The 16,807-nt window shown below is 42.5% G+C and overlaps 1 long non-coding RNA gene across 1 annotated transcript in view; it reads left to right on the top strand.

The window, feature by feature from the left end:
• Positions 1 to 16,238, top strand: part of LOC123801594 (uncharacterized) — a 37,784-nt gene extending 21,546 nt beyond the window's left edge. The window contains exons 2-3 of the long non-coding RNA XR_006782266.2: positions 13,032 to 13,200; positions 15,801 to 16,238. This is a non-coding gene — a long non-coding RNA (uncharacterized LOC123801594). The remainder of the gene's footprint in view (positions 1 to 13,031; positions 13,201 to 15,800) is intronic.
• Positions 16,239 to 16,807: the final 569 nt, after the last annotated feature.

Genomic DNA, 16,807 nt, shown 5'->3' with positions numbered 1-16,807 from the left:
TCCAGGAGGAAGCAGGGACTGGACTGAGGTATGAAGGAGAAGGAGAGATGGGAGTTAATTAGCAAGAAGGAAGGAACCATCCCAGAGAAACCAGTATGTATATAAAGGAGGTTTGTGTCAGCAGATCAGAGGCTGGGGTGAGCCTGCCATGGTGTGAGGATCTGCTGTGGGCCTGGAGTATGATGGAATGCCAGGGAAAGAAGGGTGTGCGAGCGGTCCTGGAGAGACAGGCCATGGCCGAGCCATGCCAGGATCTCGGACACCACACGAAGAGCATACTGTCTTAAAGGCAGGGTAAAGGCAGTGATGTGGTTTTTCATTTTTAACAAGACTGTTCTGGCTGCAGGGTGGGAACTCAACCCAAATGAGCAACAGAAGATGAGAATAGAAAAGACTATTGCAAGTGGTCCAAAGGAAAGACTCGGATGGCCTGGATGGGAGAGGAGGAGATAGGGATGGAGATGCAGTGGGTGTGGGGTGAGAAGGGGAAAGAACCAGAGATTACTCCCTGGTTGCTCGTTTGCACTCTGGGGAGTTGGTGGTGCCATTTATCAGGATAACGAGCTGGCCAAGCACTAAGCTTTCGAGGGAAAACTTGACTTTGGTTTTAGACCCGTCAAAATTGAGCTGCTCTGCGATATCTCAGAGGAAATGTCAAGTGGGCAGTGGGATACACAGGCCTGGGTCTCAGAGGGAGGTCCAGGCCAGAGGTAGACACGATGAGTTATATAACATGTTAAAGGTCAGGCATAAGCATAACTGGCATTACTAATCTATTTGCAAACACAATGCTTGGAGCAAAATTTAAAGTAATAAAAACATCTGGATACCTCTAACTGTTATCAATCACTCTCAACATGGTTTTCCCTCTCCTTCCCTCCCCTCCAGGCTTGACACTTCATTATAACTCCTCCAGGCCCTTCATCTTACAGTTGGGATTCTTCTGGGAAATCTATTTGCCTCTGGGTTTCACATGTTAGAATCATCGTCTTGCTCCCTGGCTGGGACAGCAAGGGCTCCTCAGGCTCAGTGAAAGCCCTAGTATGTGGGTCTCTTCCCCTACTACTACTACGCCCCCCCCCCCCAAGAATTTGAGCTGCCTTCCACTCAGAGAATTTCTCTCATCTCTTCAAGTGCTGTGCATGGGTTGAACAAGAGAAAATGCTTAGAAGGGAGACCATATTTATTGAATAACATAAAACCTGGAAATGTTCTTTTCCAATAAAATGACAGTTTTCCATGCTCTTGCCTAATGGGTGGTGAATAGCTTAACTGTGTGTCATGTATTATACATTTAACATTGCAAAAATCGGTCAGAGCATCGGACACTCACAAAGAGTATTCTGGAGAGAGTTAGACATTTTGAAATCAAAGTTTATCAAGTATAAACATTTTTAAAAAAAACTTTAAAAGACAAAACTATAATTTAACTACCTTTTGATTGACCTGAATTTAATATGTATTATCCTGATCTACTCAAAAGAGTAATTGTTACAGAAAGAACTTAACCATCTAGACCTGGCTTCATGCTAGTTCTTCCTCCTTCTTTATTTATGACCTTATGGAAGCCACTCAGTCTGTTTGGACCTAAGCGTCTTCATCTGTAAAATGGGAACATTAGTACCTGACTTCAAAGGGTGGTTTCTAAAAACTATATATTTATATAAACCTTTTAACTTTGCCCATAAAGTCTATCATTTATTACTGTACGGATGTACAATATTATTGTTAAAACTTTCAAAAATTTTTCCTGTAACTTTGTTAATGTCTAACGCCTTCTTGAGAATCATTTATCAAAAATATTTTTGTAATTAGCAGTCTGTGATTTATGTGTCAACTTAACTGGGTCACAGGGTGCCCAGATATCTTGTTAAACATTATTCCAGGTTTATCTGTGAGAATGTTTCTGGTTGAGATTAACATTTGAATCAATAAACTGAGGTAAGCAGATTGCCCTTCCCAATGTGGGTGGGCTTCATCCGATCCACTGGGGGGCTGAATCAAACAAAAAAGATTGAATAGGAGAGAATTCACTCTCTGTGCCTGACTGTCTTCAAGCTGGGACTCCAGTCTCTTCGTGCCTTCCGACTAGGACTTGGACCAGAATTTGCACCATCAGTTCTCCTGGTTCTCAGGCCTTTGGACTTGGACTAGAACTCTAACACCAGCTCTCCTGGGTTTCCAGCTTGTCTCCTTGGCTCGTCGGCCTCCATAATCACACCAGCCAATTCCTTATAGTAAACCTCTCTTGGATGGATGGATACATACATACATACATATGGATAGATAGATAGATGATAGATAGAAATAGATAGATGGATAGATACCCTACTGGTTCTGTTTCTCTAGAGGACCCCAACTAATACCCACTCCTTCTTCTAGATGGTTGTGGTTGGAGTGCCTGACCTGTTTTTGCAACACCATGTGATTGAAAGAATGTGGTCTGTAGTGCCAAGGAGACAGGCGTGTGGACATACTCATAAGCCCAGTGTCTTTGAACAAGATATCTAAACTCTCGGAGCCACACTTTCCTTACGGTAACCTAATCTCCTAAGACCCTACCAATAGAGGAAAGTGGCTGGCATATAGCAGGCTTTCCATTAACGCTAGTGCCTTTCTCGTTTCTCCTCTTTTCTCCCCCAAAGCCTCTGCCAACCCATGTGAGCATCTCCCCTCAGAGAGAGCTGTTTCACAATGCCGGTGGCCGCCGGGGAGGGCAGCAGCCGGGGGTGGGCACTGCTGATGCGTAAGCATTCTGACAGCAAACCACAATTTCTACACATAGTGCTGCTAAATGCCCTTAGGGAGTTCGCTAACCCTAAAATGCTCCCAAGGCAATTCGAGGTCATAAAAACATGAAACATTGGAGTTATGTTTTGGAAAATAATTTCTAAATGTTTTTAACTCCCCAGAAATAACCCATCCTTGCTGCACGCCCTCCTCCCCCGGAGCAATGCCAGCAGACCCACAGCAGCTGGGGGCTGCCACCCTACACCAGCCAGCACCCAGCCTATAGCAGGGTGAAGTGGGGAGCGGGGCACAAAGCCACTGGCACGGCCCTCTGGTCTCATCCCTGCCATGGGATCAGTCACTTGTTTCCTTTCTCCTCTCTGGGAGGCTCCATCCTTTCTCCTGGTAGCCTTTTCCAGACAGCAAAACAAGAGCCCTCATCCATGAAATGCCCTTTCCACAATGTTGCTGGCTTAAATCCTGGCTTTTACGGTTCTGACCAAATGTAAGTACATATGACCCAATGGGCAGGTTGGTTATTTTTGGAAGGGCACTGCTGTTTACTTTGGAGAAAACTCACCATGCTAAGAGTGACAAATACTTTTCCCTTTGCTCACAGATAATTTCTTTGGGGCAATCTGGCAATAGCCAAATTTTTAGATGACTTTTTTAAGTACCAGCATTGAACCATAAGCGAGAACTGTGTTGGTATATTCCACAGTTTCCTCCAAGTGGGTCAACTTGGAGGAAAGAAAGGAAGTTACCAGCGCCCCAGGGGACACTGAGCTGTCCCCCTTCACACTGTTATTGCAGGAAATGCAAAGTCAAAGAGGACATAGACAGGGCAGGCCCTCCTGATTCGGGGGGGGGGGGGGTCATTAGTCTGAGCTCCCATTATTTCCCTGCCAGGGTTCCCAAATAGCATGCCTTGATGGCTGACCTTCCCTTAGGGACATGACCCGGAATGGCATTCCTCCAAAAGGATTGCCCGTGCATTTCAATGTGTCACTATGATCTGTTGTCTCAACATTCTCCCTGCTTTTCAATAAAAATGAAAGCTATTTAATGGCTAAAGAGTTTCATTTGGGAAGATGAAAAAGTTCTCGAGACGGTTGCACAACAATATAAATGTGCTTAATGTTGCCGAACTGTACGCTTAAAAATGGTTAGGACAGTAAATTTTATGTTACATGTGTTCTGCCATGAAAGGAAGAAAGAGAAAGAAAGAAAGAAAGAAAGAAAGAAAGAAAGAAAGAAAGAAAGAAGAGAAAGAAAGAAAGAGAAAGAGAAAGAAAGAAAGAAGAAAGAAAGAAAAAGAAAGAAGAAGAAAGAGAGAGAGAAAGAAAGAAAGAGAAAGAAAGAAAGAAAGAAAGAAAGAAAGAAAGAAAGAAAGAAAGAAGAAAGAAAGAGAGAGAGAGAGAGAGAAAGAAGGAAGGAGGGAGGGAGGGAAGGAAGAAGAGAGGGAGAAAAACTTGTCAGATTATGGCTTGTCCTTATGCCATTGAGGTAGAACCCCAAATATCTTAGTATCAGGCAGTATCAGGGAAAAAAATTCAATGACAATCTTTCAGATCCCCTCTGTGGTTCCTCCTCCACGGTTTACTGCCCAGCAGTCTAATTTGATATCAAGTGTTTTTCTCTGCCATATATGCATCCACGAAAATCCATCTTTCTGTGGATTTATCTCGATCTTGTTCCTACACATGGAAACAGCTACATGACTGCACTGCACACTGAATGAGAACAGGAAGCATCCGCGGAGATGAGAGAAATACGACAGTAAGTACACACGTGAAGGAACGGCGGGAGCGTTTTGCAGACAGATGTGAGTAACGGAGCCCGGGGAGAAGGGCTGTGCTCCTGGAGATGGTAGACAGAGTAGACCTACTGCTCTCGGGCGCTTTAGCCCCACATACGTCATTCAAACTTCTCAGGAGGCTGCTTAAACTTATTATATGCTGCTCAAAATCCTCCAGAAACCATTAGCTTATATTAAATGTAAAGCCACTAAATTCTTTCCTAATGACAGAGTCATTCAGAGTGGCTAGTTTGAAAGACGTGCAGCTAACTTTCCACCAGGGACGTTTTATGGAGAAACTCGACCTGGGCGCTGCCTTCTTTAAGTGCCCCTCTCAATCACCCCAACAGGAGTTGTCTCGGGGCTGTTGGGAGAGAAAATCACACCAGTGAAAAGCAACGCTGTGCATTTTCCCTTGGCTCTGGAACTCTTAATGGCACGCCCAGGACTCGCTGTCTTGCTTTGCAATTGTGGCAGCTTGAGACGGTCGATCACCACAGACAACAGTCATCTATTTCACGTATAAACCCCCTCACATCCCCGAGCATTTGGCAGTCACAGACAAGTTTTATCAACCGCTCTTCCTTCATGTGACTTAAGAAGTTCCTGCAGAAATATTTGCTTCCTAACAGAATAACCCCAAGCGGGCAGTGAACGCAGGCATCATCGTTACCTATGGAACGGACCGCACGTTCACAGGCAAGTTGATTCATGCTTTCCTATCTGAACTGCACAAATCACAAGAGCAGAGCTCATTATACCTATCTGAGAGATGAAAATATGAAGGCCCTGAAGAATGAGGATTATAACCCAAATCTCCATCTTTTAACTTAATGCTTGTTCAGATACATACGTTGAAAGGCACCCAGGAGGCTCTATTAACCCATTTCTCAGGGTTGTTTGAGCTTTCCTGGGCAACTCTTGATTCAGCCTCTTACACAGGAAACCATCCAACTTTCGGGTTCTGCACAGAGCGAGAGGAGAAGCAGAAGGAAGAGGGCTTTGCTCTTTGAGCCAGAGGCAGACGCTCACTGACTTGCCCCTCTGCAAGAAGGGAAACTAGAGATGTTTTGCCAAACTACCTCCCTCAGCAAGAATAGTAACAATCACTGATCTTAAGTGAGCAATCAGTATGCACCGAGTGCTGCTCTAACATGCTTCACGTGCATGGACTCATTCATCCTCACGACTATCTTATGGGATAGATGTGATTAGATGGGTCCTACTGGGAACAAAAAACAGGAGCCACAGAGAGGTGAGGTGGCCCACGTTGCTTGAAATTGACAGAGCCAGACTTCCAACACAGATGACAGACAGGGCTTCAGAGTGTGTGTGGACCACTACCGTACCCATGTTTCTATGCAGACAGTTATTTCATAAGCAGTCAAAATCTCCTACACGTGTAATTATCAGAGTATCTTCTACTCATCCTCCCCACTCTATCCTCATTCTTTGCACACCAAGGAAGCAAGGTAAGTGTCACACACACACACACACGTCACCGGAGTTTCCTATCCCTGGGAGGATGAAGAAAGAATGCTTTGTGCAATTGTGGGTGTGTGTGCCTGCATGCCTGTGAATCTCTGTGAGGAGCTGAGAGTGTGAAGACCTGGTATCCACATCATGGTGCAGATTATTCTACTGTATAGGAGGCCTCGGCTCTGACCTAGTCACCGCAGAGGGAGACCTCGGCAGAGCTGAGGCAACTTTTGGAATACTCGCTACACATCAAACCAGTGTCCACTCCTGTCCTTTCTTTGCCTGGCCAACACCGAGTCACCTTTGGGTCTCAACTCAAACGTCCCTTCCTCTAGATAAGTTTCCGGACTCCCAAGGCCGGAGTTGGTCCAATGTGAGAAATCAAAGGAGGAGAGTAGAACCCATGCATCTTCGTAATCCTGGTGCCTGGAAGTCTCCGGCCTTATAAACACTAGGGATAGGATGAATAATCCATGTGTAAATGTGAATAGAGGTGCCTGTCACATCTATTGTGTGTGCATTTACGGTGACAGTAGGGTTTGGTGGGTTTCTTTATCCTTTGTGTCAACTTTTGGCCAGAAGAGTGAAGGGTGGGGATTGTGTAACTTGGGAGTCAGTTGGGCTCACCAGGTCCTCTAGGATTCAAATAGAATTGGCTAAGCCTCCTTCCCACATCCTGTGGGAAGTCCAGGGCCCTCCTCAAGATTTCTGCAAACTCCATGGGAGTAACATTCCCATGGTCACCTCTTGTTTCAATTTCTTGTCCTGCTGACCTCTCGACCTCATTCACAGCTCACCTCCACTGACTGCTTCCTTCTCTCTGCCCTATGTGAACCCAAACCTGGCCACAAGTTTCACCTGGTTTCACCAAAAACCACTCATGTATAGGAAAGTTTTACTTGAAATTAAAGAATAGGAGGATGATAGAAAATGATTTCAGACGGAGGGTTAGGCATCCCTCTTCCATATACTTGCTTCAGTGAACTTCTCATTGGCTGACTTTCCCCCGGTGTCTGTGGTCCCCCAACCTGTGGAAATACTCTTTCAACAGCTCCTCGTCTTGTCTTTGTGTATTCTTGTTGCTCCTGCCGTTGCTCTGCACCCACAACACTCCTGTTCTTTGCTAATTCCATGAAGTTCCTCCATCTCTTTGTCATTTCTTGGCCCTTTATCAGCCATGCCTTCATCTCTGTAAACAGACATGCCTGTTTCACTATTTTCTTAAGCAAGTTCAGTTCTCTCCAAGAGGGGAAGTCTCAGGTCAGTTCTTAAAATAATAACTCCCCCCAACCTTTCCCAGTAGGAGTTACAATGACCCTGGTATCAAGAGGGAGGAAGATGAGTAAGGTGGGGAACGGTGGATATAAGGTGACATATGGCTGGCTATTTGGCTGTGGACTAACAGGAGCCTAAATGGATAGATGGCAAGACCAGACAGGGACACAACCACCTTCCGCTGGTTCTCAAAATACCAAAAGCACTTACTGTGTCATGATCGAGGGTTAAGAACTGAGCCTAGGACAGAAAGGATTCAGCTTATCTCCCTGCCCAGAGGAAGATAGACAGGAAACACAGCCCTCTTCCAAAAGTCTGAGATACCAGCAACTCATCTGATCACCGGGAAAGTGGGACTGGCAAAATATCAGGGTCATCAGAGCTATGGTTTTATCACTTTGCACTGGCCTCTTCTGTTGTACATTCTAAAAAGGTACAGAGATCCCAAGATCCTAGCCTCACTCTAGTAGTCACCTCCACTTCCTATCTCTGCCCCACGAGCAGTCAGTCCACACTCTACCAGGCTCCCAATATGCTACACACTGTTAATTGCCTAACTTGCATCCAAAATCCCCCTTTTCCTACCCCATTTTATTCAGGCATCTGCTTCTTTCACGGTGACTTCCTTTCCTGCCCTAGGATACATCCCAACCTATCTAACCAGTCGTGATTCCCCCATTTCCCCCCAAGAGGGATCGGTAGATGAGGGAAGCCTGCAGAGGGGCATCGCTGAGTCATTTTCTTCTCCTCAGGTGGTACCTGTGTCTGCACAGGTGCCTGGACCTTGCAGCCATCCTGCAGCCGGGCCAGAGGATGGAGGGACAGGCAGGAGCAAGAACCTGGGTCTCCTGAGCCATCATCATTGAGCTCCTGTTCTGTGAAATATCAAATTATTGGTGTATGTGTGGGGAGGGGGCTTTACGTTATTTATGACTGAAAGCAACGACTAATACACCCAGAGCATAAGAATTTTTTCTGCAAAATATGTATTAGATGATAGCAGTGTTCTTGGCAGGAGTACAGAGAGCATTCGGGGATTGACAAAATAATTGGAGGGGAGCCCCCTGAGCATTTACTGGGCAGGAGCAGGGATGTTAGGTGTCCTGTGATGCATAGGACAGGTGCACAGAATCATCATCTCACATTCCACAAGACTGAGGCTGTTCTGTTGTACAGACATGATCCCACTAAATATGCCTAGATTCTCGCTCCAGTCTACATATAAACACAAAGTATTTTTGCACAGAATTAATATATACCTATTGCATAAACCTGGGGGCTCCTTTTTCTTTGATTATTTGGAGCTGTAAAGATACTTGTGTACTATTTTGGAAAATAATCTCACAGGTCACAGAGCTGCTCATTGGGTCTGACACTCATTTCGTTGGCATGTACGCTGTGGCATTCCTGACCCTTCTCTCTATAAATAGACCCATCTGACTTCCTCTCTACGCTTCCTGATGCCGAACTACCTGGGCGCTTAGTAATTGATCATTATATTTATTTAAAAAATATGTTTGTAGGTGGGTTATATTTATCTATGGAATTCTTTTATAGGATATTACAGAATAATTTACTTTTCAAAAAGGAAACGGTGGTGATGGTTCGCAAGTACACATATGCAAAACTGGTCAAACTGTGCAAAGTCCGTATCGTCTAGTGCACTTCCATTATACCCCTCTAGAGTTGGGAAAAGGGGGTTCTTGGGATGATAGAGGTGAAAACAACAGATTATATAATCTAAGAGGTCTTTTCCAAATTCTAAAATTTCACAAAGCCACTTTATTATTGTATAAAGAATATCAAATCGTAAGTTCTAAACAGGTGGGTTACTTCCGGAGTTTTATGGATCCATGGATGGCACAGGTTGGCCCCTTTCCACTTGCTCTTTTCCTTAAGTATATCACAGGGAAAGACACTCAATGGCTATTATTTGATGAGGAGACTCATCATTCTGCTGTATCTGATGCTACCAGACCATCCTCTTTATTTTGCCAAAGATGACTTAGGAGAAATCTGAATGTGAAAAATCACTTTCAGATCCTCCGCACTCTGCCCCCAAATCTGATCCCAATTACTTCATAAACTCTGTTACTCTTTTGTCTAGTCGATTAGTAGTTAGAGTCATAGTAGACTGAGAGACACCAGGTTTTGAGAGACATATGCATCTCTTCACAACTCCATGTTCGGTACCCTGATGTTGATAGCTTGAAATCAGCCACGGAGGGGACATTTACACTGTGGGTGTAGACAAATGCTGCAGACCAGAGCTTTTTAATCCTAGGGAACAGGTTCTTAAACATATACCAGCGTGCCACTGGCCAGAGTGTGAACAGACACCCTCTTCACATAGATGTGCCCAAAGTTTGCGTATTGAGGCATATAGAGTAGAAGATTCTTGTTGTTAAAACTTCACATAAATTGTAGCTTTAAATATTAGAATCTTCTGTTATCAGAAGACTGAGGATATATACTGGGACTTTCAGCTTTTCTAGGAGTAGGTACAATATCTCTAGATGGTTGGTGAAAAGGTGGGTTCGTGAATAGATGGGTAGCAGGAAAGTGAAGATGATGCCAAACGTGTGTGTGCCCGTGTGTGTGTGTGTGTGTGTGTTATGTATGAAAACTGGCTAGAAATCAAAGCTAACAAACTTTGGCTCCAGCTAACAGATCTGACATAAATGGCATGATTGCTGGAAGTTCATTAGTGTTCTCTTATTGAATGGGGTTTGGCAGTGGGCTTGTTTTCCATTGGCATGAGGGAGTTAAGAAAGAAACTGCCAACAAGTTTTTAGCCAACCAGATTATAATCAGCGTGCTCCACCTGAACTTGGTGCCTACACAGCCATTTCAATTAACACCTGGAAGTCTCCAGTACTTGGTGGGAAGCAGATGAAAAGGTTCAGAGTTGGGAAAAATGTGTTGTTAAGGGGCTGGACCTCGGGCTCACAGAGACCCAGACTGCAGCGCGGGGAGATGAGGCAAACCCATGTGTAATGAGATTAGAAGCCTGTGCCCCGGGGCAGATATTACACTGACAAATATGGATCCTATATACGTGATATATTCTTCCAAGCCAAGGAGAAGACATGAGGACTTTCCAGACATTGGGGCTGTGGCCTGGGTCCCAGGGAGTTGTGTTCTGTGGCCACCCTCAGGTTCCCCTCTGCATTCTTCTTTCCTTTCTGCTTGCTGTCTCTTTACCTCCCGTGGGCACACATTTATTTGGCACAAATATTTCCTGCCAACCCCCAAATGCCCTCTGTTCTCTCCCAACTCTACATTAAAACCCACTCCCTTCCTTATCCATCGCAGCCCAGCCATATCAGATCAGAGGAGCAGTGTATCTAATATACTTATGCTGCAGAAACCAGGACTCTGGTGAATCGCAACTTCTAAAGAGTCCAAGTCACTGTACACCAGCATAGCTGAGTTTTGCTCCCTCTGCCTAGCTGTGGAGTGGACATATTGTGAGGAATTTTCTGGTTACGTTGTGGATACCATCAATTGGCTCCAGACAAAACCAAACACTCCTCTGAGTCTGATTTTTGTAAATTATGAGTTTGTTGTCTTTTTTCTGAGTGGTTAGGGTTGGCAGCAAGGGGGATGGGAGGGAGATGGTTATTAGGGATGTGTTTCACTCAAAAAAATATTAGAAGTTTAAAAAGAGAAAAAAGAATAAGAGATACGATTTGGACTCTTTCTGTTCCAAAAAATTCCTTGGTAAGAGGCTATCAGAAAGCACCATCTTCAGACATCAAGATTATAGGCACATTAGATCATGACTCAGGGAGATGGTGGGTGGATCTGCTGATCAATACTAAAAAAGTCACCTATGTTTACATTTAGCCCAAAACAGTAGTGGAGAGTGACAACTGGATACTTCTGAGAATGTCTTCATATACTTCCACTGCCATATACACCTTCTCAGGTGCCTTTTAGAAACGTTTTCATCCATAGAGCCTTTGGGAATGAAGTTATTTAATCTGGATTTTGAGAAACATTTTGAAGTTAATGCATATTATTCACCCTGGATCTTAGAGGGAAATAGCATGTTATGATGGAAAAGTCATAACCTCCAAACTGGCCATTTACTAGGCAAAAATAAAATCTCAATAAATTCCAAAGTAGAAATCATACAAGTAAGGTATTTTTGTCATAATATAATTATATACCAAACTTTTTAAAAGTTAAAAATCATCATGACTCTCATGCAAATATAAAATGAACACATGAGAGATTTTATTTTTATACATCGTTAACCAATGAGGGAACCAGTAAGGCATTAATTACAATGAGTTCAAAATACAATTCGACACACACACACTTACGGATGTTGAAATGAATTTACAAATAAATGTCATACCCGCGGGACAATGATTAATTGCATCTCCACTAGACACGAGAATCATTTGCATTAGCATGTAACTTCTTCAACTACAGAGTTCTGAAATAGCTGAAACACAGGGAAGTTAGAGATAACCTAGAACAGTATGCTCCAAAGGGTACCCAGTAATTTCTGCCCATTTCATACTTTTCAAAAATGTTCATGTATGGGGGCGCCTGGGTAGCGCAGTCGTTAAGCCTCTGCCTTCGGCTCAGGGCGTGATCCCGGCGTTCCGGGATCGAGTCCCACATCGGGCTCCTCCGCTGGGAGCCTGCTTCTTCCTCTCCCACTTCCCCTGCTTGTGTTCCCTCTCTCGCTGGCTGTCTGTCACATAAATAAATAAAATCTTAAAAAAAAAAAAAAAGGATTGCCTTTATTAAAAAAAAGATGTTCATGTATGTGTGTGTTTACATAATTTTTCATTGAATTTAAGTATCCACAGATGTATACAACTTATCATTAGAATAAGAAACAACTAAGCAGTACTTCTTTTATTTATTGTGGTTTTATACATGTAAAAAAAGCAGCACGTTCACATAATTAAGTAGATGGTAAGTGAAGGCTTTGTTGGGATGATGGCATTGAATTCTTTGAACTTTTTCTGAGCCCTGTGTCATAATGATCAATCATCAAAATTCTTTTCAATGATCCATCAGCGAATAACTTCATTAGTCCTTCCTTTAACTTCCTTGAAAGCAAAGGATTAGTAATAATCTGACTTGCTACCATCCTTAGAGTCATTCATGTTCTCAATACAAATATTTTGAACTGTTTCTTTGTTGCCTGTGATGACTTTCACATCCTTGAGCAATGCATCATGACAATGAACAAGAAGTATGCCTTTTGCAAAGTGGGAAAAGGCGATTGAGAATTGAGAAGGCAAAAGAGGAGAAAAAGAACAGGCATTACTCCTTCACAGGGCTAGATCTCTCTTGATACTTCCCAATGTCTGGCACATAGTAGAATTTTTTTTTAATTAACCAAAAATAAAAGAGCGAATAAATAGATGTCAAGGCAGATTTACTATAAAACTAACAAAGCTCAAGCTTCGGAACACTTCGTTGCATGGGCCCCTTCCAAGGCCCTGGGTGGACACCTCAGGAAGTTGTCCAAATGAGCATGTTTCTTGAGTGGGTCCCTAACGATGTGTTTACATGTTCATATGTAATAAAATTTACAAAAGTAAGATACTTCAATCACAACGAATTAATGTCTTTTCCATGCTTACGTCCTGTAAATCACACTTTGCCCTCTGTAGGGTGAATTGGAATGATTGCAGACCACTGGGGATCCAGCTAAGGGATAGCTGGGTTGGGGATATAATTAGTTTGGATTTAATGAGATAATTTATGTGATTTCCAGGAGCTCTTCCGTACTGTTATTGCTGATTATCCTGTGTAATATGGCTTCTAAGAATATCCCTATTGCACACTGTCTGCTCACTCAGCATCGAGAGCTGAAGACGTAGAGCAAGAGGTAGGAGTACGTCCTACCGCATCTGGCTGTGGGTAGTGGAGGAGAAACAAATTTGGTATGTATAGAAATAGAAGCTATTCTGTAGAAAATTCCTCCAATCATCATCGTATAAAATTATATGCACAAGATCATAAAAACCTGTCAAAACAAAAATTCACTATGCTTTCTTTTTCCTTTTTTGATGGGAGTGGAATATTTGATAAAATATGAATGCATTTCATTGCATTTGAAAGATGAAACATTTTAAGAAAACAAATGAGAATTATGGAGCCTTGATTTGGATGTATGTGAAAGGTATCTCCTTTTGGAGAGTTTAGATTTATTAAAAAACTAAGAAAAGTTTATATTAAATTCAATAGAAAACAAACAAAAGTGGAAAAGAAGTGCAATGGAATCAATAAGAATTATTCATAGAGAACTTAATTTTAACAAAAAGCGAACGTTCAGGTCATTCAAAAGACAGTAATTCACCAAAAGGAAGTGATAAATTCTGAATAAAACTTACGAATAGGACTGGATTATAGGGAAAAAATCTAATCACTGACGAAGCAAGAATGATATAAAACACAGAGGGATAAGATTTATTTTTTTTTAATTTATTTTTTAGAGGGGTGGAGGGGCAGAGGGAGAAGGAAAGAGAGAGAATCCTAAATAAGCTCCATGCTCAGCACAGAGTCCGACATGGGGCTCGATCTGACAACCCTGAGATCATGACCTGAGCTGAGATCAAGCCTTGGATGCCGAGCCAACTGAGCCCCCAAAGGGATAAGATTTAAATGTTTCTTGATTTGAAACAAAGTAGTTGTATCAATGAAGATAGCATAAAACTCACAGGTTGCTATCACTAGCCATTAATGAAACTAGTGAATGTAAATCATCAATGCAAAAAGTATTTATGATTAGTCAGCATAAAAGGAGTCTGAAATACCCTCAAATCTTACAGTTCACATATGATAATAGTTTTCCCAAATTTTGACGAAAATCCCAAACTTCACTGAATACAACCAATCGTGAGTGGAAAATTAAAAGAAATTTTTCTGAATCTTCAATAAAGATTCAATAAAGACAAAGTTGATAAAAGTCATTCAAAATTTGACAACACCACTGAAATTTACATGATGATATCAACAGTGAGCTACGAAGCTGAAGGACACATTTCTAAACCATCGAGAAGAAACACATTCCGATCACTGGTGCTAGAAAAAAGATTGAAATAGATCACTTGGCTCTCTACAGAAATGAAATACAAAATTGGTGCCAGGAAAATGGTAGTTTTATGCCGAAAATACAAGGAAAGAAGAATTACGGTTATGTGTTGGACAGTTAAAGTCTTAAAGATAATATTTTCCTGGATTTTATGCTGTTTGTGTTATTTTGCAAGTTTTAAGAATTTGTAAACCATTGTGATTTCTTTTCTTTCTAAATGATAACAATGTTATTTGATTTTATATTTATCCTTCTTGAAAGTGGACTTTCAAATTGCTTAAACTTCATGTCCCTCTCAACCTGGGTTTGTACCACTGTGTGTGTTTTAAAAGCTTCTTTCTGTAATCATTTGAGAAGAGATTCTTAGCTCTCATTGTGCCACTTAAATTCTGTGGATTTCTGTTTAGTCATCTGTAAAATGAAGAAATTAGCTAAAAACGTCTAAGGTCCGTCGTAACTCTGTAGGCAGGGGCCTTATGTCGCTGTGAATTGTAGAGGCAAGAGCTTTAGTGACACTTTGCTCACTTTGCGAGCTGGTAAAATTTACATGTCCTCGTTTGACAGTTGGAGGAAAAAAATGACCCAGAAGAAACAAAGCACACAGACAACCTCAGAACTCCTGTAAAGAACAACAGAGAAAAACTGGAGGGTGAGGACAACACCCCAGTGGCCAGTGTGTCCACATGCCAGGCAAGGTCCCAGGACACCTGGGCAGGACCTGCAGGGGACGTGGCCAAGGCCAGCTTTGCAACTTTCAACCCAATACCAGTGGTTAGCACTGAAGGAAACAGAAGAGGGAATTTATTTGGACAGAGCTTTGGAAGTCCTGCTACGTGTTCTTTCCCCACACCAGAAATTTGGCGTTATTATTTTTGCATTAAAGTAAATCTTATAATTATTAAAATTAAACTGTTTGACTAGAAGTGACCAAAGAAGATTTTTTTTAAACATAGTGTGATCAGAAAAATCACAGGATTTAGCCCAGATCTTATCCAGGGTAAAGGAGAAGCCAGCATAGCTGGTTTGCAGGGCCAGTCATGAAAAAGCATAAAATTATTATATGGTAGTCATTAAGTTCTGCTCTTTTAACTTAATGCTTTAAAAACATTAGATACAGAAATGTTATATAAACTATACCGTGTTTTATAAATTTTAATTTGGGTTACATTTGGAGATTAAAAGGTCATCAGATCCTTAGACTTCACAGATAAGTAAAATTTGGAAACATTTTGAGAGACTGGTATTGGGTTGCCAAATCCTTATTTTGCCAAGTAAAAACATTTTTCTAAATCCCACCATCTACCACCATGAACACCTCATCAGGGAAAGAAAAACTTTACACCAAGAAAGTATGAAAAGATATAATGATATATTATTGGAATAAAAAACAGTACTTGAAATTTATGAATTTAATTTTCTGAATATTTACCTCATAATTGTTTTTCCCAGAGATAAGATTCTGTGACCACCCTGGGTCTAGAAGCTGTGAATTCAGTGCTTATGGAGACATCGTTTTGATTGCGGCATTTGAGAAACCAGAAAAAAAACAAAAACAAAAACCATGATGGTCGTATCAGTATGTCAAGCCTGTGTGAATTGACATGACCCACAAACCAGAGCACGATCCTGTCAAATCTCTCTGATTTTCTCACGTGGTAAATCAAAACAAAACATGAAATTTTTAACATTGCTCTCTTAAGCGTCCCCTTCCTGGAAATGCCCATAAGCTCCAAAAATGTACGGGGTCCAAGGCGGAGGGAAGACGTGAGGACTGCTCTTGCAACCGCCGCTGGAGAGAAACCCCAAGGAATCACCGCTGCAGTTGTTCTCACCGCCACACGGTGGTGCTGTGGAAGCTTGGTCTTGCACAACCTGCTCCCACCACGAGAGGCCTGCCCCCCCCCCCCCCCCGCCGCCGCAAGGTCTTCAAGGGAGAACAGGCACCTTCCTGAGTGTGACTTGCTCAAACGTATTCTATATTTGAGCCTCAGAGTTGCAGCTCTTAAAGATATAATCTTGCCATTCACAAGCCTTGGTCACTGGGGGGGGCAGGCTGGGACTACAGATATTGCAACAGCCCAACTTCCCTCTCCACCCACTGCAGCTCCTCTCTCAACCTGGGTTTGTAGCAAGCCCCATGGGCATGCTAATCTCAAGGTCTGCTTCCAGGGAGACCAAACTGTGACGCTGGGCCAATGCCCGTAAGTTCTAGTCCTGCCGGTTGAATTCCTCAAGATCACAAGAAAGTGAATAACTTAACTATAGTGAGCTGTGATTGCAAAGGAACGTGTGAATATGCAGAGGGGGGTACATGGTCCCGGCAGCTGATTCAGTGTCCTATCCAAACTTTAGTGATTGGCAGGACAGCTGGGGTAGCATTAGTACAGACAGAAAACTCACCTATCCTGTTGTCCTGGGACTTAATAGTTACTAAACTCCATTTGGCATCCTTGAGT

Source organism: Ursus americanus, chromosome 32 (assembly GCF_024610735.1).
Source record: "Ursus americanus isolate L20-20 chromosome 32, mUrsAme1.1.p, whole genome shotgun sequence".
NCBI classification, from domain to species: Eukaryota; Metazoa; Chordata; class Mammalia; order Carnivora; family Ursidae; genus Ursus; species Ursus americanus.
This window is presented reverse-complemented; position numbering and strand designations above follow the sequence as displayed.